The following is a 24,542-nucleotide window of genomic DNA, read 5'->3' on the forward strand; positions in this document are numbered from 1 at the left end:
CAGAGACTGAGGAGAAATGGTCAGAGGGTGAGTATGTGTGTTCCTGAACCTAAGGGAAGAAAGAGTTTCAAAGAGAGAAGAGAGGGAGAATTTCTTGTCAATGCTACCACACTGGTGATAGGCATGTGACGTCATAAAGAGAAGCGATGAGGAGAAATCACTGGCGCACTTGGTGATGAGCAGATTACTCATAAGCTTTAAAGAGTGGTTTGTGGAGAGTAGGAGAAGGGTGAAATAATGCAGGGGACAGTGTGAAGGGAGGCAAGGATGTGGAGACCCTGGGTAGACCTTTCTTTTAAGAAATCTGCCATAAATGGAGGGGAAAAAGGATCAGATCTGGGAAGGTGAACACCCTTTTTCTTCAAGGGTGGGAGAGAAGAGTGGAGTTAGGGAGATATTTGTTGGAACAAGCTCCTGGAAGAAACTGAAGGAGAAAAACAGAAGTGAAGGGAGGAAAGCCACAGAATTCATGCCCGATGACCTTGGCCATCTCAGCAAAGTAGCTGAGGTCCCCTCCATGATTGAGGGAGAATGAGTTTGTTTTTTGGAGGTTTGCCAAAAAAATACAGAAAGGAATTTGACAGCATACGGACTTAAGATAAAAGAAGGAATTTTCAGGAGACACTGAAGGTCCAACTGAGGTTGGATTAAAGAAGCTCCTCATATGAGGAGCTTCTATTAGCTTCTAGATCATTCTTCCAATTCCCTGCCACAATCACCATCTCAAAAGACCCCTGTGCATGAAGTTAAGAGTTTGGCTTCTTCAGACAATCCAGAAAATACATTCAAAAACTATCATGTTCTTTCTATGGCCCATAAATGGAAGCAGAATAAGGAATGTGAAATGCTTTCCAGACAGATTTCTGGGAGTCAGTTATCTGTCTCTGTTATTTAGGTAGTTTGTGCAGTGATATCTGGAAAGAGAGCATACGTATATCAGGCTGATCAAGTGCAATTTGTTAAATAACATCAGGTGAGAACTTCCGAAAGGTATTTGCAAACAATTTATCGGAGATGTGTGGAGTTGGGACATCTTCCTATCATTTGGCTCATTGTAGACATTCCCTGCAGTTCACTACCGGTGATTCTCCAGGTACAGAGTGGAGTGCCTCTCTGCTTCTCTTTCCTCCTAAACCTCCTGCCTTCGTCTTCTCTTGCCCATCCTGGACTGGCTCCCAAAATACAGAATAAAGGCAGAGAGACAACTCTCCTGCTTAGGTTAAAAGAGGTGGTAATAGGGATATGTTAGTTGTGAAAAACTATGTGTCCCCAGGAAGGACCTGCAAATACATGCAGGATTTGGTTCCCATGTCAATTATGGGGTGTACTTTGGTTTGGATTTTTTTGTTCTTATACTGTCCAGGTCTTTTTTTTTTTTTTTTTTGAGAGCACTGTTTTATTTATTTTATGTTATTTTTCATTTACACAAATGTTCTTGAGGTTTTTATTTTAATTCCACTTAGTTAACAGTGTTTTTGTTAGTTTCAGGTGTGCAATGTAGTGATTCATCACTTCTGTACATCACCCTGTGCTCATCACAAGGCCCTCCTTAATCCCCCTCACCCATTTCCCCATTTCCCCACATCCACCCCTCTGGTAACCATCAGTTTGGTCTCTATAATTAAGAGTGTGTTTTTTGATTTGCCTCTCCCTCTCTTATTTTTTCCTTTGCTTGTTTGTTTATTAAATTCCACATATGAGTGAAACCGTATGGTATTTGTCTTTCTCAGATTGATTTATTTCACTTAGCATAATACTCTGTAGCTCCATCCACGTTGTTACAAATGGGAAGAGTTCATCCTTTTTTATGGCTGAGTAATATCACACACACACACACACACACACACACACGCACACACACACACACCACTTTTTTATCCATTCATCAATCAGTGGACACTTGGGCTGTTTCCATATCTTGGCTATTGTAAATATGGCTGCTATAAACATAGAGTTGCATGTATCCTTTTGGATTAGTGTCTTATATTCTTTGGGTAGATACCTAGTAGTGCAATTGCTGGATCTTAAGGTAGTTTTATTTTTAACTTTTTGAGAAAGCTCCACACTATTTTCCACAGTGCCTGCACCAGTTTGCATTCCCATCAACAGGAGAACACTCCGTTTTAAATCTCTTTTTCATGTGAATGGTTCATATTGTGCCTGCCTCCAGCAATCGTTATATAAGAAAATTGTGTAAGTACATTTAAAATTAGACATGTATTCCTTCATCCTTAAATTTGAAATGACTGCCAGAGACTGTTTTCTCATTGTTTATGGTTTGTTCTCTGATTCACAGCAATGTGTAGTGGAAAGTCCCAATGCCTATTTCCTCCTTAGGTGACATAGTGGTCAAAAAATACACTCCTAAGGCTATGCTGCCCTCAAGTGGTCGAGTAGGAGAATAATCAACTAGTTTTTTTCTGGAGGGAAATTCCAGCCTGACTTATTTGACTTAAGCATTAACGCTAGACAAAAGGACAGAGGGAAGGAAGTGAATATGGGAGGAAGGGAGGAAAAGAGATTGACTATTATGTGCCAAGTCTGAGGGGCATGAAAGAAAAGGAAGCTTTTATGTCCCAATATTCCTCCAAAAGGTATAGGAGTACAATAGCAACAGCCTCAAGCTTGTTTTCTGTTACCTATAGAGTAATTGGCTGCATGCACGTGGCCGTGGCGATACAGCTGTGGAGCTAAGTTGAATTGGCTCCTTTGGGCCAATCCTCAGCTGCTCCAGGGCAACCTCCTCATCAGACCTCATGACAACATTTTCCACAACTAAAGATTTACAGTGGTTTAGAAACAACGCATTCAGGGAAAATTCTCCCTCTTGTGGCTGAGACCTCAAAAGGGAGGCCAGTAATTATCATGATTACACTAATCACAAGGAAGGCTGTGGAGGATGGTATTGATGTGGATGGCCTATAACGGCAGCGCTGAGGGGGCTCTGCTCTAATTGGCCACCATCAAGGCCCTCTGATGCGTAAGGTTAGTTTCCCAGGTTGTTGATAGAGAAAGGAGGAGACCACCCATAAAGAGACCAGCAGACTAGGTTTGCTGGGTTTTTCTGGGCTTTAGGAAGCCGGTCCATTGTAGGGCTGTTAGGCTAACTCAGCTCGAAAGCCCATCCTGGAACAGGTGGGCCAACTAAAAATACACACTGTGGTCGGTCACATTGTTTCTGGTACTTTGGGTGATTTCAGTTTCTTGTGAATCTCCTTCAATAATCCAAGAACTGTAGCAAGGAAAACACTAGTTCTCAAACACTGCTCTTGGGCACAGAGATGAAGTGGGTTAGTCCAATGAGTAAATGGAATTCTTTCGGTAGCAGTTATCTGTGAGAAAAGCCCTCGAAGGGACTCTGTGCTTAGCAAGTTGGGGTCTAGAATTAACTCTGCCACACACTCATTACATGACCATGAGCAAGCCACTTAATCTTTCTGGGCTCAGTTTCTTCATCTGCAAACTGTGACATTGAGTTCAAATTAGTGGTTTACAGACTGACGAGTGGAGAGGGTGTGCCTCCCAGGCTGTCACCCGGACGCAGGGGCTGGTCTTCCCTCTTGAAGCAACCAGGCCTACCTGGATTCATTTTATAAATCAGACTTTGAAAACCAGTGGATTAGATGGTCTATACATCTTTCCTTTCCAGCTACATTACTCTGTGATTGGGAAAGATACTTGAAATGTGATGGCAACACTTATTGATGAAGTTCTTTTTCTTTTATATGGAATCTTTTAAAAAATTATTGAAGTATAATTTACATATAGGGTTATATTAGCTTCAAGTGTACAAAATAATGGTTCAACAATTCTACACATTACTCAGTGCCCATCACTTGAATTCTCTCTCTCTTTCTCTCTCTGTCCCTCCCCTGCTCTCTCTCTCTCAAAATAAATAAATAAGTACTTAAAAAAAGGAAAGAAAAATGGAATTTAATTCAAGGCTATTATATAGTAAAACAAATTGAACAAGAGGGAGAGTCCTATACAGAAAAAGGTTATAATAGGGCGCCTGGGTGGCTCAGTCAGTTAAGCCTCTGACTTCGACTCAGGTCAGATCCCACGTTCCTGGGTTCAAGCCCCGCATCGGGCTCTGTGCTGACAGCTAGCTCAGAGCCTGGAGCCTGTTTCTGGTTATGTGTCTCCTTCTCTCTCTGCCCCGCCCCCTCTCATGCTCTCTCTCTCTCTGTATCAAAAATAAATAAAACATTTTAAAAAAAACGTTATAGCCAGTTTTCAACAGATGGGCTAAATATATGTGTGTGTGGTGTCAGAAATATTAATATATTAATATTAATATGTGGCGTATGCAGGTATATTTGTCCCATAATTAGCCAGAAACTCCAGGCATCTTTTTCCAAAGTATAGAATATTTTTAAAACTGAAAGCAAAAAAGGGCTTCTGGGTGGCTTTGTGGTTAAGCATCCAACTTCCACCCAGGTCATGATCTCGTAGTTAGTGAGTTTGAGCCCCACGTCAGGCTCTGTGCTGACAGCTCAGAGCCTGGAGGCTACTTCAGATTCTGTGTTTCCCTCTTTCTCTCTCTGCCTATGCTTCACTTGTGTGTTCTCTCTTTCTCTCTTTCTCAGAAATAATAAGTGAATAAAATTAAACAAAAACTGAAAGCAAAAAAGTAATAATAATAATCTGGAAGCCGAGAGATGTGTTTGGGTACTGATTTACTATGTAAATGAGATTGAGTATTTTTCCATTTGAGCAAATTACTAGAACAAGTGGAAAATCCACTAGAGTACAGATATTCAGTCCATAAACAGAACAGAGTAATATAAATTACCCTGATTCCTGGTGACAAGAATGATGTATAGCCAAAATTTCCCTGCAAGTGGCTTGTTATGCTTTTCTTACAAAAAAAGAGAAATGATTATTAGACTCAACTCTTTTGTGTTTTACTTCCCTTTTTATTATGCTAGTGACAATGTTTTATTTTAGATGTAACTAGAGAATTGAAGAAAATGACTATCTAAAATTCCAAAAATTAAACAAAATGGTAACAAGATGTGGTCATTGAATCAATCACTAACTGCAAGTTGAATGCTCACTACGAAGGCAACTTGGGCTAAGTTTCGGGGAGATCATGAGAAAGAAGAGCTCAGATTAACCATAGAGAGGCTTGAAAATTGGCTAAACAAATCTTAAAAAATAAGAGAAAGCTAAAAACCAATTTAATTCTAACATTGTATGCCATCCAGAGAACTTAGAAAATTTCTAATCCTCAAATTCCAAAATGGTATGTAATTCCCCCACAAAATGTTCATGCCATAACACTTTGATATCATCAAAGCTATGTTGGGCTATGATGGAGGCCAATTTGCTGGGTTCACTCTCTTGGCTAGTGACCCACTAGCTCAAACCAGTTTTGCACAACTTCTGTGGAAGTTATACTCTTGCAAAAATTACAAACGGCAATGCCATGAATTTTATGGTTACTTGAGAGAAGTCAAACCTGGGATTGCTAATACTATATATGGTCAAGTAATTAGCAAAATGCCTGTTCAAAGGAGGCAAAAAGAGTGTATAAATCCTGAGAACAGAGTTGATGCTTCACAGAAGAGGTGCGGTTGTGCTGAGAATGAGTTGTGTTCAGGATTGGCAGAGATCAGAGGAGGGAGGAACAGAGAGGGAAGAAAGAAGGAGGAAGGAAGGCATCCCAGCAAGGAGTCAGGCCAGGACTGATTTCTTGCCTCTGGACTCTTCCCACCCCCAGGCTTAGCACCACCTCAACCTGGGGGCCAAAGCTTTTCTTGGGCAGGAGAGATCAGAAGTTCTGGAGAGAGCAGTGAGACTATTATTAAATGGTAGGTGCTGTCGCAGGCATTTTATTTAATCATCATGCCAAATCTATAGAATATTTATTATTTTCCTTATTATTATATGTGAAGAAATCAAGGCTCACAAAAATTAAGGAATTTGCATACAATCATACAGTTAGTGGCAGGAAGATAAAATTCAAGTCCAAACACTTTTACTATGGTAGATTCCCTCTCAGACTCTGGAACACAAATTCTTAGTCCTGTGTTTTTTGGGACACATGATTGAGTCATTTGATGCTGGTTGGTACTAAATGGGTGGCCTAGTTTTCACAAGCTTCTGTCTTATTATAAGGAATAAATCCTGTAACTATATTTCTGCTTGTCTTACTCTTTGTGGTTTAATCCTACCCTTGATAAATTGCATGATAACCCTAGCCCTCCAAGGATGGGAGCCTTTTCTTGCTACTGTCATATCTCCTCCTCCTCCCAGGGACAAAAGTCCTACTCTTGGATTTCACCAAGAATTCTTGGACCCTACTACCACCTGTAATTAGATATTCCAGGTTCTGTTTGTCTGTGTCCCTAGATTTCTCAGAAAGGCTGTTTTAGATCCTTCATCTCTGTCCATACACTAGTCCGTTTCTGCTCTCGAAGTTTGGCTTCCTTTCAGGGGAACTACTTGCCTGGACTGCCCCAAATTTTCTGTTCCCATACTTGTCCCACCTTTATTGTATTTGTTAGACTTATCTTTCCTCTGGTACTAGTAATAACTAGATTTGGGAATCTATCTCCCAAATTATTTATCATTCCATATGCAGGTCCTTTGTCCAGCTCCTTTAGCCATGTAACTGGGCTGTGTTTGACCCATGATGTAAGCACGCAGATCAGTAGTGGGAAAACGCAGAGTGTGCTCTGCAGAGGTGCACAGCTGACCTCACAGGGGTGGGAGGGATTACGTGACAGGTGTTGAAAGTAAAGATGGATAAGTAGGGTAGGACCGCATTTAAGAAGTTTTTAATGACAAGATGAGATCTTGGATATAACCCAGCAGTGATGAGTAATTATTATTGGTTCTTAGGCCCCCTAGAAAGATTAATCAGTATTCATGATGGACTAGAGAGAAGACTGAAGACAGAGAAACAAGGAAACGATTAAAGTTGTGCAAACAGGAAGTGATGAGAGCCTGGATTAAAGTTCATCTGTGATAACCTACAGGAAAGAGATAAGAGACACAATCTGAAGCAAAAACTATAGACTCAGGAAGAGACCAGATTTATTGGGAAGCAGAAACCAAGAATGACTGAAAATTCATAATTACAGTGGTGTCATAAATAGAAGCAAGGGAATCTAAGAAGGAATCAAATATTGGGAAATAAAAATAAAGCCCAAGCTCTCTTTCCAAGATATTTCATTAGGAACACTAATTATGTTTGAGAGCATTGCTAGCAAGTATTCAATCAGAGGGGTGTGTTAAAATCAGTTGAATTGTCGAAATGAGACTAGAAGGCAAATGAGAGATCAGGGCTAAACACACCAATTTGGGAGTAGAAGCCATACATATGGATGAGGAAACTGTAAGGGAATTAAAACCTAATTTGTCAAAAATCCCACAGTTTTACATAATATTCTTCTGGGTCTGGGCCTCTTCTAGGCTGGTGGCCAAGAATGGGCAAGAGAGATACAGATGGATTGAATAAGCATAAATAAGAAAATCTGTTGTATATCTTGGCTCTAAAAAAAAAAATCCACCTCTCTACCTACAGATGGTCTTTCTAATGCATGAGAACTTTGATGATATTGTGCCTGGATGAATGTTTCTGATCTCATCCCACTGAGAAAAGCTGTGAATGCACTCAAGGGATCGTTCCCTTTAGGTGCTAAAATGTGTTCTCCCATGGGAGGTGTCGAAATGCCTCTTTTCTTAGATCAAATGCAATACTTACCTGAGCTTAACCCTCATCTGTGTTTATTTCTTATTCTTATTCTCCTTTCCAAATTTATATCATGTGACCACAATAAGCAAGCCATTAATTGTTACAGTGTCCTCACCTGTAATATGGGAATGGTAAGAACCTATTTCCTTTTTGGTGAAGAAGGAGGAATCTTAATTCAATACAGAATTTACACTTTGAACAAGATGTTCTGAGGGACTGCGGATTGCTCATTTCGGCATGGTACTTTTTAGCTCATGCGCTCAGAGATGACTGACTGGGGTAGCCCATATAACTTTTATGAAACTTCAGGACCAAACTAGGCTCCTTTTAATTCTGATCCTAATTAAAATTTAAAAATAAAAGGAAAAAAGAAATAAAACTGTGGATCTTTATGGGGGGGTTCTTTTGTGGGGAGGGAAGTTTTGGATATGAACTAGCATTTGCCCAACAATATTCAGAGTTCAGTAAATAACTCAGCACACATAGATTAAATTTCCAGTGAAAAACACGGAGCTTACAAAGTAAATGGAAAGTACTTGGCAGGACACGTATTTACATTTGATGAAGGGAAATCTGGGGGAGTAGTTGGCCAAACCTGATTGACACATCCTCACTCATCACGATAACAGAAATTGCCAGTTATCACTGGCACTGTGCTGTGGCCTTTCTCAAAGAAATCGGCCCCACCCTCAGAGGAAGCCGACTTCTGCGTGAGCTCTGTGTGTGCGCTTGTGTGCAAACTTAGTGCCTTACAAGTGAAGCAGTCATTGAATAAATGAAGGCCTCTTATAAGATAGAAACCACTTCTAAAATGCAGGGGGAAAATCTGGTATTTGATGTGCATACTATAATTTTCTGCTTCAAGATAGGAGTCTGAAGATAGGTCTCTTTTCTCATTGTGATAACTTTTTAGCACAGTAAGTGAACGAGACTCTTCAATCACACTGCTAATAAATGACAGAACAGAAATTCAAACCCGTGGCTGTTTTATCTGAAAGTTCAAAGTTTTCCACTACATTTGCCACCTGCAAGAGAAACAGTATAAGTGGAGAGACAAAGCAGGAGACTGGTAAAGAACAGCCAGCCTATAAAACATACATTGCTAACTGTATAGCTGAGTCATTTCTAACATTCAAAGGCAAGGCATTAAATTACCAAGCACTCACCTTGTGATGAAAAATAAACTCAGCCTCAGACAGATTGTAGTGGCTTGCCCAAGGTCACAGAGCTAGTACCTGGGAGAGCCAGGATTTGAACCCAGAGATATGTAACTGAAAATGTCAGGTAGGAGGCAAAACATTTTCACCTATGATACCCCTTTAAATCCAATGACAATCCTAGGAGAAGAATGTTAGAAATGATAAAAAGAAACCAGAGTCAGCACATAAGAGTCAGATTTGCTAGGCCACCTTATGTGTCATTTCAGACAAATAAACTCTTGCATCTTGGAAGGAGGGAGAGGTGAAAAGAAAAAGATATATAGAATATTTTATGTCCCCAAATGGGAAACATAAGGGTATAGATTTTGAATGCAGGCTCAGATTTCTTTTTGTATGTATGGTCAGTAGTATTCTGTCTTCTTTCATTCTTTGATGTTCTGATGAGGGTCTCCATCAGAAGTTAGCATAACTCCTACATCAGAATTTCCACAGAGATTAAACAGAGTTCACAAGTAAATCTGCAGTGGTGTTCAGGACAATTTGCAGAGCACTATGAAGGTCACCAGGACTGCATTGTTAGGTCTACCTTTCAGAATAATTCAGTGTCTGGGACACTGTTATTTCCCTTCTCATGCTCCCTCAAAAAAGGGGAAATTCCATTCCTCTCACAGATGGGACAATATACTTCTAGATGCCTCCTGTCCCTTCTTTCATGGGAAGAGGGGCTAATTTGATTGGCGGAGCACCTGAACACCACTGAACCATGATTTTCCCCAACATGGTTATTGAATGGAGAAGTCTGTGACGGCCAGTCTTTTCTCTGCTGTCTTGCGCTGGCTGTGCTCACGGGCAGTGGGGTCACTCGTGCTTCAAGGGCCATGAAGCAACGAACCTTTCCCCAGGTGAGCCCAGCGGGGCTTCTGCTCTCCTTGCCAGCCTTCTAGTCTGTGGATGGGTGAGTCAGGTGCGCCTGTCACTAAAGGCCAAGGAGCCTTAACAAATGTAAAAGGAAGCACTAGTTTAGCCGCAGGTCCAAGTCACATTGTCTAGTCCACCTTTACTGTGAGTAAAATTGGTAATTTGAAACCTCTAAAAGGAAGGTGGGATGTGTGAGTGTTATTCTAAGCCTAGAACATTTGGGACCTTTGAGTTTGGCATTTCACTCCTCTGCTGGCTTAAAAACCTTGGCATAGCATAACCATTAGCAGGATTTGGCTCTTATTCTTAAGTCATGGGTTTGTTCTGCTTTTTTCTTTGCTTCCTGCATAAAAGGCACATAACAAGTATCTGTTGATTTATTAGAGTAAGTTGCTAAACAGCAACTGGTGTTTGAATTAATCCCACTTGAGCCAAGACTGCTGGCCTAAGGCACAGAGCATATCTCTGAAATCAGACATAGTCATCTTCATATCAGAGAACAACATGTTGTATTTTAAGGTGACAGGGGAGGAGAAAGAGGTAAAGGTACTGATGGGTCTCACTGGCATAAGAAAGTGCTCAGTCCGAAGACCACTCTGGTTTTCTGCCACTTCTCGAAGTGTTCTGCTAGCATTCAGGCAGGTCCAAAGAGGTAAATGGTCATGAAAAGATTCGGTGTACCCTGAAATTTATATTGATGTTCCTTTGAGAAAAAAGCATATGGAACCTTTGTGACTGATTGGTTCATTCACTCATTTATTGACAAGGAATTATAAAGTGCCTACTCTTTTAGGTAAAACAGTTTTCTCTGCATGTGCACATGCTGTCTAGAGGAAGGGAACCCATAGGAAGCCTGATGTGGTCATAGGTCAAGTCATACCCCCAAGTCAACTTTACCAGTAGTAAACCTTATTTGTTTTAGCTTCACCTAAGTCTGGTCTATTTCTTCTTCTTTTTTTTTAAGTTTATTTATTTTTGAGAGAGAGAGAGAGAGACAGAGTGTGATCGGGGGAGGGGCAGAGAGAGAGAGAGAGAGAGAGAGAGAGGGAATTTCAGAATCTGAAGCAGGTCTGGGCTGACAGCTGTCAGCACAGCCAGACACTGAGCCTGAACCCACGAATTACGAGATCATGACCTGAGCAGAAGTTAGACACTTAACCAACTGAGCCACCCAGGTGCTCCTCTGGTCTATTTCTTTTTTTTTTTTAATGTTTATTTATTTTTGAGAGAGGGAGAGAGAGACAGAATATGAATGGGGGAGGGACAGAGAGAGAGGGAGACACAGAATCTGAAGCAGGCTTCAGGCTCTGAGCTGTTGGCACAGAGTCCAACACGGAACTTGAACTCACTTACTGTGAAATCATGACCTGAGCTGAAGTCGAAGGCTCTGACTGAGTAACCCAGACGCCCCCACCCCGTCTATTTCTTAATTGGTTCAGAAATTAAAAGAAGAAGAAGAGGATGATTAATTACCCCCTAAATTTTCAAAACATGCTTACTGAATAAAAAACAATCTATTGAACTTTTACTTAAAACATTTCTTAGTGAAAACAGGTTTCCACCAACCACATTTGGTAAGTACTGATGACAGTAGTCGGATATTACACTCTCTGCCACATTCATTCCTAGGATGCAACTAGCTGAAGAACCATGTTAGCCCTAGCGTGGAGGAGACTAAAAGAAGTTGTCCAAATAGAAGGTCACTCTGCTTCCATACGGAGATGACCACTAGAGACACATGGTGCTTGGCTACGTTTCTCAAGAAGTTTAAGGTTTCCATTCAGGACTTACATATATGGAAAGATGATCAAATTCCTGTGGTGGGGTCCCTTCCCTAAGGAAAGAAAAAAAAGCCTCAAGGCAACCTGGCTATACGGGTACATGACAACATCCCTTACGACTGTGTAACATGAGGCCACTTAATCAGACTGCATATTTGTGTATTACCATATATGGAAGACAAAGAAGTAAAAAGTAAAAGCTATGCCACATGTGTTCGAGGCTCAGTTCTTTGGGTAGAACCCAACTGAGCGGTGCCGGCAGGAATAAAGTTGCTTCCTGGAAAGAAAGGCCTCTGTGTCACAACTCTCTATGTGAGAATCCTGCTACATTCCAAGTTGCACACCATACAGTATGATTTCAATGACTTAATCCTAGGAAACTCCTGAAGCAAATATAACTAAATGCCTACCATTTTTTAAATGTTTTTAATTATATTTTTTGAGATAGAGAGAGACAGCATGAGCAGGGGAGGGTCAGAGAGAGAAGGAGTCACAGGATCTGAAGACAGGCTCCAGGCTCTGAGCTAGCGGTCAGCACAGAGCCTGACGCGGGGCTCGAACCCACAAACCGTGAGATCATGACCTGAGCCGAAGTCGGACGCTTAACCGACTGAGCCACCCAGGTGCCCCACTAAATGCCTATCTTAACCATAACAAAATGAAAATCTTTATCAAAGCATTTAACTTTGAACAATCACTTCCTATGCATGCCTTATGTGGCATTTAAAGACTTCAAGCAAAGCACTTTCTGTATTCCTATGTTTTCAAAACATATTCTTGGTAACCAAATAAACTAACCTGCTAAATAGGATTATTGACTCCTAGCCAGTTAAATGTCAGAATCACCCACCAAAAAATGCCCACCTTGGTTCTGGAGTGTTGGGTCGGTAGCTCTCTGTTTCGGCAGTAACTGGATATAGCAGAACCAGTTTCTATTACCATCCCTCCAGAGTTACAAAAATAAAGTTATCTGTGCTTGTAAATATATTTATCTTTCTAATATTTACAAACACATTTGTGATTGGAGAGCAGATACATACATTTTGTCCAAGGGACAGATCAAAATTTTAAAAGGTATGTAGTAAAAGAGAGAGAGAGAGTACTGAGGAGTACTACAAGCAGAATTAGTCACTGGTGACTGTGTCATAGATCCTGATCAGAACAATCAGACTACTGGGACTCCTGATTGGCACAAATGCAAGCACAATATTTGGAAATTTCTCAAGTATTGCTTATCTTTTTGCTCCCACTAAAATGTAAGCACCTTAAATCAGAAATGCAGTTTATATTCATTTATAAGTTTGTGCCTAATACATAGTAGGCACTTGAAAAGTTGATATGTGAATAAAATCTGTTGATAATTTATAATTCAGGGGTAAGATAGATTTCAGGTAAAGCTTTTGCTAGATGAATAATGATTACAAATAACAAGCACATCTCCAGGAAGGGTCAGGAATAACAGTTATCAATTTTTGCTTTTATTATTAAACAGAAGCTCTAGGGAACAGACTTACATGGCATTTAATGTTGTTAATTAAAAGGAGATGAAGCAACAATTGAAACTATGAAAGCATCCAATCTTTTCCTTATGCTAAGCACCAAATACTTAAATGCAAATAATAGAACGTTCCCACAAAGCAATTGTATTAAGCTTCATTTCACGTTTTAAAAAAGCAAAGTTCTCATCTGTTCTGTTGCCACTTGTATTAATTTTTTGTGTTTTAAAGAATAACAGGTATAGGGGCACCTGGTTGGCTCAGTAGGTGGAGAATGTGAACCTCAGGGTTGATCCTGGGGTTATGGATTTGAGCCCCACGTTGAGTGTAGAGATTACTTAAAAATATAAATCTTAAAAAAACAAGTATTAAAAAATAAACTCTGTAATCAACTTCTAAATAAACAGCTCTTTCTGTATATATTAATGATCTTATAGAAAGAACACTCAGGACTTAATAAAACCCCAGAAGACTTTAGAAAATCCTGACTCACAAGAACATAGTGCTTATTTGGTTTCAGGGCATTGGCTACTACATTGTTGAGATTTTCCAAGTCAGATAGTTTTACACTTGGAACATGCCAGCGAGCATTAATAACAATGACCATAAATGCAAGTTGGCCTTTCCCAGTCAGATGTAAGGCGAAGCTTTCCAAATCCAGGCAGCAGAGGGCAGTGAAAGCATTGTTAATTGATCATATAAACCTTTCATTACAGTCTGGAGAGATATACTGTATTTTCTTACAACTGCATTTTCCATTTTAAACACCACACATGTAAGTGGTTTGCAAAACAATACATCTTTAGTCTCAGATGCATTTTGACGCCATATAGAATGCTTGGGAAGTGTAATGAATAATCTCTCCAGCATTTCAGGGACTTACAGTTCACTTTATTATAACAGAAAAATGTTTTAGAGGATAAGACTACATTGTGACCTTGGTCTAAAATTTACCTATGTGCTGTAGGAAACACTAAAACTGTGCTAACCTATCAGAGTGCTGTGCTTATATGAGCATAGCGGTTAAGAGATTCAAGGGGCCCTAAGGTCAACTGGCAATCATGGGAAGGTTACTAAGTCTCTCAACTGGAGAGTGGCTGAGGTATAATCACAACAGAGACCCTCTCACTCCTCTCACTTTAAAGATTTTGCCACACAGGATTTCATAACACTTAAGAGCTGGACTTAGGACTTCTGACGTTTTTCTTAGGGTTCAAAGGTGTTAGGAATCCTCACTTGAAAAATGCAGTAGTGTTCAAAATCACTCCGATCTTGTTTCTGCAAAAGTCCTCAAGAGATGAGGACAAAAGAAACCGCATTTTAATGTCACACATTTTAATCAACATATATTCCATGATTTTCGTCACTCCCTGGCCCCAGCCCCAACTAAGAAGACTCTGTTCTTTTAATCTCAACAAACGCATGCGTGTCTGGCCCAGCTCTTGGCATGCTCCAGCACTGTGTCACAGTCAGAAATTTTACTAAAGAGGACTGGACGTGGCTATGAATGCTTTCTTAGCTGGGACCTTCTAAAGCCTGGCCTTCGGTCTGAAAGATCTGCCACTCACTCTCCTTACTGAGTTAGGTATGTCAACATCAGGGGAGATGGTTAAATAGCTAATGATAAAATAATAACACCCACTTTAGGAGAGAAGATCTCCGTGAAGCCACAACACGGCTGTAACAGTTAGAATGAAACATTTTGCCTCTGGACTCCGCTCATCTGTCTGGAACACATGATGTCTGACTGGCGTTAGCAAGCTCCAGCGCTGCCAGTGACATTCCCCTGACCCCGCAGTTCTTCCTTCTTTAAAGAACACACACTAAGCCTGACGCCCAGGACCTCTTTCTTTCATTTTCACCAACTGGCTTCTCAGCCTGCTCGCTCCGTTCTAAGTCTGCAGTCTTTCAGCAAGTCAAGGGCCAGGCTAAAATCCCAGAGCAAATTCCTCCGAAGCCAAACAAGGAAATGTTCAAGGAGTCTTTGGAAAACCAATAACGAAGAGCACTAGGTTATCTTATTTGGAAGTTAATATATTGGATGTTGCACATTTTCCACCAAAATTAGACATTTTACGAATTAAGCTATGTATCTTCATTATATCACATTCTCTAACAAAGGTTAAAGATGCATGACTAGGTCTATGTTTCAAGTATACACTACCTTTTTTTTAGGGTATAAAAGTTTTTCAAAGCCAAGTCAACAGGAATACCACCCTAGCAACCAAGTTTATAATTCAGACTTTAGTTAAAATGCTGTGTATTTTATGATTTTTTGAGGAGATGCCTGATACCTAAGGGAATTATCCAGAGATGTGTGCCAAAATCATAGGGAAAACATGGACCTTTTTTGTAGAGAAACTATCAGGTACTATTCTATATCTCTTTTCCCCAGATGGCAAATAAATCTCTAGAAATGACCATGGATGGTGGCTTCTCCATTGTGCCTTCAGTTGGGCTGGCCAGAAAAGCCACAGAGCCTCCTGCCAACAACCAAGCAGAGCTTTGTTTTCTTGTGTGCTGACACGTGTTACCATCCAGCAAGGATTAGGCTCTGGGCATGACCTGCTGGTTTGGAAACCTGAAGCCCGGATTTTCAGAACCCCGGGGCTTCGGCATGCTCCAAACAACAAAGGGAAGCTATTTGTTTGGAAAGCCCAGTCTCAAGGACTGTCAGAACTAAGAGGTCAACTGCAGAGTTATCGGGAAGCTCAACGAATACCTTGGCTCCTCTGTAAAGTTTTGTTCCCATGGGGCAAGGTGGGGGGAAGGGGAGATAAAGGAAGAAAGCAGGGAAAGAAAACAGGCAGTATAAAATGGGAACTAAGCAAGATCTAAGTTAAAACCCACTTACTAGCTGAGTTCAGTCACTTACACCTCTCTCTTCTCAAATATTAAATGGGAATAATGATATGTAAGTTAAAGGATGGCTATAAGAATGTATCGAGGTAATCTCTATCAACTACTTAGTGCAGTCCTGGGACATGCCCAGGATGCTCAATGGTTAACCATTACTACTGTTGTTTTGGAGTGACTAAATAAAGAGGGAAAAGATGTACCTATTGTGCTGTACAATTCCTTAAACACTACCGTTTTGTTAGCTAATCATTCAGAGCCTGGTGAGGAAAGACCTACAATTTGAGTACCTCAGTGAATTCAAGTGCCCTAAGAACCTCATCGATCTATTCAACCTCTGTATACAGAATCTATAGAACCTGGGACAAAGTGGATCGCCATCTGTTCAGGCTGCACCCTGAAAAAGGGAAGCTGGTGGAGGGGACCTTTCACTTCACAAGGCCTGCACCCTGGCTGTGGGTTGCACCATCCCAGAAAAAATGTGGCAGTTTATGTTTTGTTTGTTTTAGTTTTGCATAAATGTTCCACATGAACTAGCAGCAGCCCTGGGACCCAATTCCAAATCCCAAATCTTTTCTTTTTTTTTTTTTTTTTAGTTTATTTATATACTTTTGAGAGAGAGGAGGTGGGGGGGCATGAGTGGAGGAGGGGCAGAGAGAGGGAGAGAGAGAATCCAAAGCAGGCTTCACGCTCTCAGGGTGGAGCTCAATGTAGAACTCCATCCCAGGACCTTGAGATCATCACCTGAGTTGAAATCAAAAGTTGGATGCTTAACCAACTGAGCCACCCAGGTGTCCCCCGAATCCCATAGCTCTTCTTGATTATGACCAAACCTACCACCCATACCCTGACTTCCATTCTCCAGATAAGATTGCAGAGAAGTTCCTTCCCTGGGTCTACCTGGGTAAGGAGGCTGCTGTCCAGGGGCCAGATTCTGGGAAAAAGAAGCCAATTCAAACAAGCCTCTCAAGCCTTTGACTCCACCCAGAAACTGAAAAGGATGGGACACTCTTCCTTTTCTTCCTCATTAGAGAGCTCAATTCTGCCCAATTCTGCTTAAAAACTGTAGTGTGGGAGCTAGAGGGAAATATGATGAAAAAAATACATTTTCTGTTTCCGCTTTCATTCCAGCAGCCCAAATGAAAAGTGGAGGATGTCATAGCCAACTTTTGTCATTGAGTCCCTCTGTCTGAAATGCTATCCTCTGATTAACCTAGATTAATCCTCCTTGTCCTGTCAGATTTTTCCATCATGTGCAATCCCATCCCAGAATAAGGTGGGGCCTTTCTATTTCTTCGTAGCATTTTGGACATTCTTCCTGGAATGTCCATCCACGAGGACAGGACTTGTGGCTGTCTTGTACACAGTCTTATTCTCAGCACCCACAGTGGTACCTGATACATAGCAGAGGTCTGGCAAATATTGTAGGGTATAAGCAAATCAGTACAGATAAAGGAGGGGAGAAAATACTATGCAGCCACACTGCCGTCTATATGGCAAATAGAAAGTGGATTGTAGAACGTGAAAGATCCCTTTGCCTGAGCACCAGGAAGGATTTGGGTATGAACAAGATGGGCCTGCACTTGAATTTTGGAGTGTGTGAAAAGGAAAGGCATACTCTGAACAACAGAGTAGGAATACCCCAGAACTGGAGTTGGGGGGTGGTGCACAAGGCAGAACGAATGACATGAAGAAGAGTATCAGGAGGCAAAAAAAAAAAGACTGGCAGACATCGGAGTGCTCTGTGAGGGTAAGCAATGAGAAAGCCCCCGTAACAGGTACCAGATATTCCTAAAGCAGGAATGTGCCCTGTATCATTTGAAGTTTACTTTTGTGCTCTCCCATGACCCCAAAAACCTCAGTTCAAGTTCTGAAATACAGTGTCAGTATAGTAACCTTGTTTTCATGATTGCTTTACGTGGGAGGAGGAGAAGCAGACCAGGGTGTGGGAGGGAACAGAAGAGAAGGAGTTGTGTCCCAACCTTGGGTTTGTGTCAGAACAGAAATAAAAGAACAGCTGCAAGAGGCAGAGAACATCAGACAGCAGGAAATCAGAGCAAAGCTGACTGAGAATGCAATAAGAATCTTGGGGACATGCATTGGACTTCAGAGAGACATGAAACGGGAGTTTTGTGCTGCTAATCTCAAGGGGCCAGAGGTCCCAGCTAATACTTGGGACACATTATGCATTCTGCCATAAAGGTTATTTTTCTCATGTCTGATGCCTTTTGGATTATGAGTCCCTTGAAGGCAGGGGTTGTCTTATTTGTAAGAGCATCAGTATCTCTAGCACAGTGTCTAACAGATATTAGTTACTATTCATTGAATGAATAGATGAATGGTTTTATCATGGATCTTCGTCATTTGAACTACATACAATTAATGAAAAAATCCAACGGGAAAGGGGGAGAAAGGGAGAGAGAAAGAGAAAGAGAAAGATGGAGAAAGAATAAGAATAAAACCCTAATATATAGAACTTGAAGGTTTCCTCAGGCAATGTTTTTTCCTTTATATCTGGTTTATCCCTAACCTCTAAAACTTCCCTTGGCATCAGCTCCATGTTCTAGAATTAGGTTGAGAAGAGCCAAAAACCTGGCAAATGGTCTTTATAGGTGATCTTCCTTTGACGCAAAGCCCATGCACAACCTACTAGTCTACAATCCCATCTCAGTGAAAGCCATGGATCACCTGTCCATGAACTTGATTAGAAATAGTCACATTTCAAGGACTGAATGTATCCAGCACAGCTTTGGCCTCTAAGCTTCTGAGTTTTCCTAGAACCAGTATTTAAAGATGAATACAGGTTTTCCAGAACGTTATGCAAACAACTTGATGCAAGTTTCTAGGTCAGAAGATGAGGAGAGACACCTCTATGATGAAGGTTTGCCAGACAATGGAATGAATCTTAACAACATTTAATAATACTAATTTTAACAAGCTAGGTGATCCTCCTTTCTCTGTATTGCTGATTAATTGACAGAAGGAATAAGTAAAATCTAACATTTTTTAAGAAGTTAAAGGTACAAAACTTAAAAATTGTTAGGATCAGCTCTAAATACATGAAAATCCCAAGATCATTACATTTTTCTTATTGCTGAAGATATATTATTAAACACTGACACAGAAGCTACTGATAATATATATCAGTAAGTCAGGCAAAATGATTCCTGATTCTGGTGGCCTGGGTGAATATCCCCTTAAACTGAAATAATCCACCTCTGAAATTGTAGATAGGATTAAAGTTTACTTCTTCCTAGATGAAAACATGCTAAAGTAGAACAGAAAGTACTGTCTGCATACTCACTGTAATGATCTAACAGGACAGATATCTGACCAGGCTGCCCTGTACAAAGTATCTGACTTTGGACACAGCAATGTACTCTCTCACTAAAATGTTACAGAAGTTCTCCTTTATTAGAATCTAATGAAGGAATTGAGTTCATTCTTAAATATGTTTAACTCTCAGTCTACACCCATATTTCAAAAATGTCCTCTCCTTCACTTCTCTCACCATATGACGGGACAAAGCACACCTCCAGAAGGCAAGCTCAGTGATGTGTGGTTACAATGCAGTTCATTCTTACACAATGGCTGGACCCATAATTTTAGTTGGTCCACGGTTTATTTGCCCTCAGACTCTGGACCTCACAGATGGTTTGCATTCCCCAAGGCCAGGATCATGGCTAGTGGGTGGTAGGAAGAAAAGTGCCTGTCGTTCTGCAAAGATATGACCTGCCAACAAAGTGTGGATAAGCTCAAGAAACCATTTCCAAACATGGAAACAGGACTGGATCAGTTTGGGGCAGATGAAAGCTTTTGCCAATTCTTAATTTTGCCAGTCTCCCTGGATGATTTCTCAACCACTCAACACAGGGTAAAAAGGAACAGAATAACTTCTATTGCCAACACTTTGGAGCTATTAGAAATTATCAAACTTCTTGCTAACAAGTAAAATCGATATTGGAAAAATTAGGGGTGTGAGGATTATCCCCAAGTCCTTTACAACCATGGGAATATCATAGCAGAGTTAACATTTTTAGAAAGTAATAACTGAATATTTTCATTTCTTTGTTTGTAGGTAGGTACTTCTTTTTAGTGAAATTTATTTTTGCTTTGCCAAAACATTTTTAGCTATTCACTGGTTAATGGAAGGAACATGTACCCGCAGCACAAAAGCACCAAGTTCCATAAATGCATCAGCAATACTTCTTTTATTTTATTTATTTCTTTATCTTTTGGGGAGACTGACAGAGCCATCTGAGGATTTATTTGGGGAAAGACATTTGAATTATCTTTTAGTTGGGGAGCATGAGCAAGAGGGGGCACCCAGGGAAGTAGACTCCCCTAAGGACAGGCTGAGGTCTGGGGCTGAGCCTTAAGTGGGTCTCCTGTTCCCGACACTCCCCTGCACAGCTCCTTTCCCCAAAGGCTCTATAGCAGCCTCAGGAGCTGGAAGGCTGGAAGGGACCACAGCGGTTGTTCACTTGGACAGGACATCAAACCACTTGGAGTTTCCCATCAAGGGTCTTGACCTTCTTCACAACCACAGCCTTAGAGGAGCTGACACAACTGAAGGGACTGAAGCCCCTGCCAGAGCTAAAGCTGGACTGGAAGGAGTTCAGGCCATAGTTGAGGCCAGTGCTCATGAAGGCCCCGTAGGCTGAGCTCAGCCCAGCTGAGTGGCTGCTGGTGATCTTAGTATGGATACTCAGGTTCTGCATCCCAGATTCTAGCTGGCTCTCCTTGCCCTCCAACAGCATGATGGTGGTGATCTCAATGTCTAGGGCCAGCTTGGCATTCATGAGCTCCTGGTACTCACACAGCTGCTGTGCCTGTCCTTCTTGGTTTGCTCCTGCTCTGCTCAGCATCAGCTATAGGAGTCTCCAGGGAAGCCCTTTAGGCTTTGAGGCCCTCAATCTCAGCTGGGAGTTGGCTGATATTCTGGTTCATCTCAGAAATCTCCATCTTTGTGCTACAGAGGTCATCTTCCAGCTTCCAACCAATGTCTACATCTCCTTGTATTTGATTTGGTACATGGCCTTGGCTTCAGCCTGGCCACAGCTGGCAATGTCCTCGTACTGGGCTTTGACCTTGGTGATAATGCTGTCCAGGTCCAGGGCACAGCTGATGTCCACAGACAAGACTATGGACACGTCAGAAATCTGGGACTGCAGCTCACAGACCTCCTTTTTATACAGCTGCCTTAAGAAGCTGATCTCTTCCGTCAGCCCTTCCAGGTGGGACTCCAGGTCTACCATGTTCATGTAAGTTTCGTCTGCATCCTTTTGACAAGGACAAATTCATTCTCCGTGACTGTACACTCTTTGATCTCCTCCACATATTTATTCTCAAAGTCCTCCACCAGCCCCTACATGTTGCCAAGTTCAACCTCCAACTTTAGCTCCCTTGGCCCAGTGTGTCCAGCTGCTGAGGAAGATTATTGATGTAGCTCTCAAACATGGTGTCCATGTTGCTCCAAGTTGTTTTTTTTTAATGTTTTATGTATTTATGAGACAGAGAGAGACAGAGTGTGAGAGGGGGAGGGAAAGAGAGAGAGAGACACACACAGAATCCGAACCAGACTCCAGGCTCCGAGCTGTCAGCACAGTGAAGCAGGCAAAATTATTGTTGAGTGTCTTGATCTTGTCCCTCTACAGGATATGTCCAGCCTGGATGTTGGGGCCCACCTCCAGCTTAAAGGTGCTCAGCAGGCTCTGGTTCACTGAGATAGCTGTGATGCCCTGCATCCCTCTGGCCCTGCTGTAGTCTCTAACCACGCTCATGTTGGTGTCTAGGCAACCCAGGAAGCTGCTGCTGGGAGAAAGTGGAGGAGCTGATTCAGGCACCAGGTGCTCTCATGTAGGAGTGGCTGCTGAAGGCCGAGGGGCTGGAGGTGGACACTGTATAGGACTTCTGGGTCACCCTGATGGACATGGTGGAGGCTGGAGTGGAGATAAGGAAGCTGAACCTGACAGAAGTTTGAGAAGGAACAGAAAAGCTGTTTCTAGGTGGGTTAGCAATGCTTCTATATAAATTGTCTCTTCTATCACTCCATGACTTGGAGTTTCAGAAACTTTGTCATTTTGTTTTCCTATTATTTTTCTTACCAGTTTTCTATATTTCCTTTGACAATTCTTCTTTCTTCTCTGTTCCTAACAGTAGATTCTTTCAGAGCAAATCCTTGGGTTTTTTTTTTTTCTCTCCAAAAGCAATCCCTCAGTGGACTTCTCTTCTTTACGGAATTCATCTGTTACTTCTATATGAATACTTCAAAATCCACAACCATATTGACAACTGCTTACCAGCCGTCTACTACCTGAAAGCCTGTTTTATCTTCCGAACAACAGAGTCAACAGTAAAATTACTTCTTTTCTACAAACAAGTTAGGCTGAATATCCCAACTACTCATTCTGTCAGTGGAGTTAAGTCTTTATAACACCTAAAGAGCCATATACCAGAAATTAACAAGGGCTAGAAATAAACCCTCCTTCCTGGTGATTCACTACATCACTTTTAGCACCAAACATTTTATAAGTTACATAATTATCCTCTGTGGCTTTCCATTTGTATGCCAGTGATTCGACCAGTACTCACTGAGCACTTACTCTGTGCCTGATACTACTGAAGGTGCATACAGGTAGCAAGGGGCTCAAAAGACCTTAGAGGGCCATATTCTCTTGGAGCACATAAGCCAACAACACACATCTACAGATATAATTAAATTAAAATACCAATAAGATCAATATAGAAGGTAAAAGTAGGCTAATGTGACAGAGCAACTAGGGGTAGGATGGTGAAGGCCACTTTAGATGGGGAAGGCCTTTCTGAAGAGATAATATTTGAAGCTCATACCTGAATAATGAAGATATAGAGATACACAGATCCAGGAAAGTATGTCTCAAAGGCTCTGAGATGTGGACAAGCTTGGCATATTTGATGAAGGGTAGAAGGAAATGAGGCAACAGAAGGCAAATTATCAATCAGCTCATCTGGACTCTGTAGGGTTTCTCAATGTTGGCATCACTGACATTTGGGGCCAGATAATTCTTTGCTATGGGGAGTTCAGTGCAGTGTAGGATATTTGGCAGTATTCCTGGGCTCTACCCACTAGGGGCCAATAGGCTCTCCCTAGTGATAACCAAAAAAATGTCTCTGGAAATGACCAAATAGGGAGCAAAAAAAGCCTCTAGTTGAGAACCATTGTTGTAGTCCAAGGTAATAAATTTGGATAAATATTCTAAGTGTAATAGAAAGCTGTTAAAACATCTTAGGCAGAAAGTAATAACGTCTGAGTTACACGGTAGGAAGTTCATGCTGGTTTTAGTGGAGAGAGACAAGAGTAGAGGCAGGGCAGAAATGAGAAGTCCACAACAGAAATTTGAGTCCAAGATGATGGACTAAGGTAGTAGCCAAGAGGACTCATCTAGGAATTAGGTGGCAGGTATTGAGAAGAAAAGAATCAAGCATGGTGATTAGGTTCTTTGCTGGAGCCATGAAGTAGTTGGAGTTAAGCCCTAAACCTGAGATAGCAGTGCCATTTATTGACGGGGAAGATTTGGAAGTATTATTGTGAGTGTAAAAGTTGGAAATGAAGAGTTCCATTTGTCATATTAAATTTGAGATACCTCAAGATATCCAGGTGGCAACATCCAATAGGCAGTTAGATGTATATTGGGTGTGGCACTCTGAGGAGAGGTCAGGCTTGCAAATTTAAGTCTAGAGATGGAATTATGAATTATGAAGATGAGAGATTAGATGGGATCACCTTGTATATTAGTTTCCTGTGGATGCTGTAACAAATGACTATAAACTAGTGGCTTAATACAGTACAACCTTATTCTCTCACAGTCTGGAGGCCAGAAATCCAAATTTAAGGTGACTGTAAGGGCTGCACTCCCTCTGGAGATCTAGGTCTCCAGAATGAATTTTTTTTTTCTCTTTTAGCTTCTGGTGTCTGTCACCAATCCTTGACCTGTGGCCTTTTGTGACCATATCACTCCAAGCTCTACCTCTTTGGTCACACTTCCCTCCTCCTCTTCTGTCTGTCAAAACTCCCCTCTGTGTCTCCTATAAGGACACTTATCATTAGATTTAGGGTCTCCCTGAATAATCAGGATGATATCTTCATCTGAAATAGCTTAATTACATCTGCAAAGACCGCTTCTCTCAAATAAGATAACATTAACATTCTCTAACATTCACAAGTTCTGGGGATTTAGGGTGTGGACATATCTCTTCAGGGACCACCACTCAGCCCACTACACGTAAGGAGTGTAGACAAGAAGACAAAAGGTGTCTCCAAGGCAGACACTCTAAGGATAGAACCTTAGAGACTCCACCATACAGAAGCTGGTAGAGGAGGAGGAGCGAGGAAAGAATGGCTGGGCAGCATGGCAGTCACAGAGAACGAGAGAGGGCCTAGGGGTCATGTTTCTTCTGTATCTCCCATGTTTCTTTGTGCCAGATTTGTCCCACTGTACGTTTAAAGGATGCTCCTGGAATTGAAATAATTATTTATAGTGATCTTCCGAAAAAGCCCATTGCCCATGCCATTAAACTGCCTTAAGATTATCAGAAAAACTCAGGGGTAATCATTCATACTTGCTTTGCAAGTGGAAAAAGAGAG

General features: G+C 41.4%; 1 protein-coding gene and 1 pseudogene across 1 annotated transcript in view; both read right to left on the minus strand.

The window, feature by feature from the left end:
• The window catches only part of SYNPO2 (synaptopodin 2), a 168,820-nt gene that overhangs the window by 76,218 nt on the left and 68,060 nt on the right, over positions 1-24,542 (minus strand). The window lies entirely within an intron of this gene.
• LOC115293852 lies at positions 20,183-21,862 on the minus strand (annotated as a pseudogene).

This window comes from Suricata suricatta, chromosome 1 (genome assembly GCF_006229205.1).
Source record: "Suricata suricatta isolate VVHF042 chromosome 1, meerkat_22Aug2017_6uvM2_HiC, whole genome shotgun sequence".
Lineage (NCBI taxonomy): Eukaryota > Metazoa > Chordata > Mammalia > Carnivora > Herpestidae > Suricata > Suricata suricatta.